Genomic DNA, 2,157 nt, shown 5'->3' with positions numbered 1-2,157 from the left:
TCTCCGCTGTGGTCCTCACGCACATCTACAGTGAGTACTGAGTAAAACTACACTGAGTGGAGAAAAACATTCAGGGCCACTTGCACTTTCATGACATAATACGGACCAGTAATCCAGGTGAAAAGCTATGATCCCTTATTGATGTCACCTGTTAAATCCACTTCAATCAGTGTAGATGAAGGGGAGGAGACGGGTTAAAGAAGGATTTTTAAGCCGAGAGACAATTGAGACATGGATTGTGTATGTTTGCCATTCAGAGGGTGATTGACAAGACAACGTGTTTTAAGTGCCGTTGAACAGGGTATGGTAGTAAGTGCCAGACGCACCGGTTTGAGTCAAGAACTGCAGCGCTGCTGGGTTTTTTCACGTTTTTCACACAAGCTTTCCTTATGTATCAAGAATGCGTCCACCACCAAAGGACATCCAGCGAGCTTGACAGAATGTGGGAAGCATTGGAGTCAACATGGGCCAGGCATCCCTTTTGAACACTTTCGACGCTTATGGAGTCCCTTGCCCCGACAAACTGAGGGCTGTTCGGATGGCAACAAGAGGGGGTGCAACTCAATATTAGGAAGGTGTTCTTAATGTTTGTACACTGTTTAACTAGCTACAGCAATTCACATTTCAATGTGTGTGTGTGTGCTGCTGAGCACAGAGGTGGAAGTCATTAGCTTGATTGGCACTGTGGCTTGCAAGTTATTTTTCACTTGGTCAAATAGATCTCTAACTCTCACGCGCACACACACACACACACAGGCACGTACACACACACAGGCACGCGTACACACACACACACGTACGTCTGTTCACCTTGTCTTAAACACATTCTCCCTTCAATGTTTCACCTCTTGCTTTCCATCTGTTGTCCTCTTTCCCTGCATCTATCCATCCCTTTATCCTCCCTCTTCCCTCGTGCTATCTGGTTATTTCATTTCACGTTCTCTCTCTCTTCCCTGTGATCTTCTCAGAACACATGCAGAATAAAGCATCTGATTTGTGGGGACAGATTTCAGCTTGACACTCAAACAGAGCGAGACAGAACTGAGATGAAAGATGAGAGACTCAGAAGGGAGAGAAAGAAACTGTCACTGTGCCACAGAGAATGACACACACACACACACACACACACACACACACACACACACACAGACACCGCGATAAGGCTAATACCATTAAGACATGTAGTCTGAGCGAGAGAGAATAACATGACAGCGATCCTACAGTTAGTGACTAAAATGCCAGATGGGCCATCGCTTTTCTTTTCTCTCTGTGTGAGTTCTCTGACAGCCTCCTGATATGCTATTGCTTTGTGTTTTTCTCATCCTGCGCCAGCTCCTCATTTCTCAGAAGCTCATAGTCTTCTCCTTGGCTGCTGCAGTAGAGTATCGCCTGCTTCTAGCACTATGACATCATCATCGGTGACAGGGATCGTTTTGTTTCTAATGCAGGATGTGATGGAGCTTCAGTTTTATTGGTTATTCACCGTTAGCATAGGTTATTATGAAATAAAACCTCATTGGATGATTCCGGATGTGGTTTATAATTCTAGAAGGGATCCATGTACAGTTGGAAGTAGGAAGTTTACATACACTTAGGTTGGAGTCATTAAAACTCGTTTTTCAACCACACCACACATTTCTTGTTAACAAACTATAGTTTTGGCAAGTCGGTTAGGACATCTACTTTGTGCATGACACAAGTAATTTTTCCAACAATTGTTTACAGACAGAATATTTCACTTATAATTCACTGTATCACAATTCCAGTGGGTCAGAAGTTTACATACACTAAGTTGACTGCCTTTAAACAGCTTGGAAAATTCCCTGTTATGTTGGCCAGGGACAATAGCCAGAGGCCTCTGCTTGAAGCGAAGAACACCATCCCAACCGTGAAGACGGGGGTGGCAGCATCATGTTGTGGGGGTGCTTTGCTGGCAGGAGGGACTGGTGCACTTCACAAATAAGATGTCATCGTGAGGTAGGAAAATGATGTGGATTACTGTAGCACAATCTCAAGACCTCAGCCAGGAGTTAAAGCTTGGTCGCAAATTGGTCTTCCAAATGGACAATGACCCAAGCATACTTCCAGAGTTGTGGCAAAATGGCTTAAGGACAAAGAAGTCAAGGTATTGAGTGGCCATACAAAGCCCTGACTCAA

At 44.5% G+C, this 2,157-nt stretch overlaps 1 protein-coding gene across 1 annotated transcript in view; it reads left to right on the top strand.

The window, feature by feature from the left end:
- The window catches only part of LOC112073111 (protein mono-ADP-ribosyltransferase TIPARP-like), a 45,885-nt gene that overhangs the window by 25,761 nt on the left and 17,967 nt on the right, over positions 1-2,157 (top strand).

Source organism: Salvelinus sp. IW2-2015, unplaced genomic scaffold (genome assembly GCF_002910315.2).
Source record: "Salvelinus sp. IW2-2015 unplaced genomic scaffold, ASM291031v2 Un_scaffold2151, whole genome shotgun sequence".
NCBI lineage: Eukaryota > Metazoa > Chordata > Actinopteri > Salmoniformes > Salmonidae > Salvelinus > Salvelinus sp. IW2-2015.
Note: the sequence above shows the minus strand (reverse complement) of the source record. Positions and strands in the feature narration are given on the sequence as shown.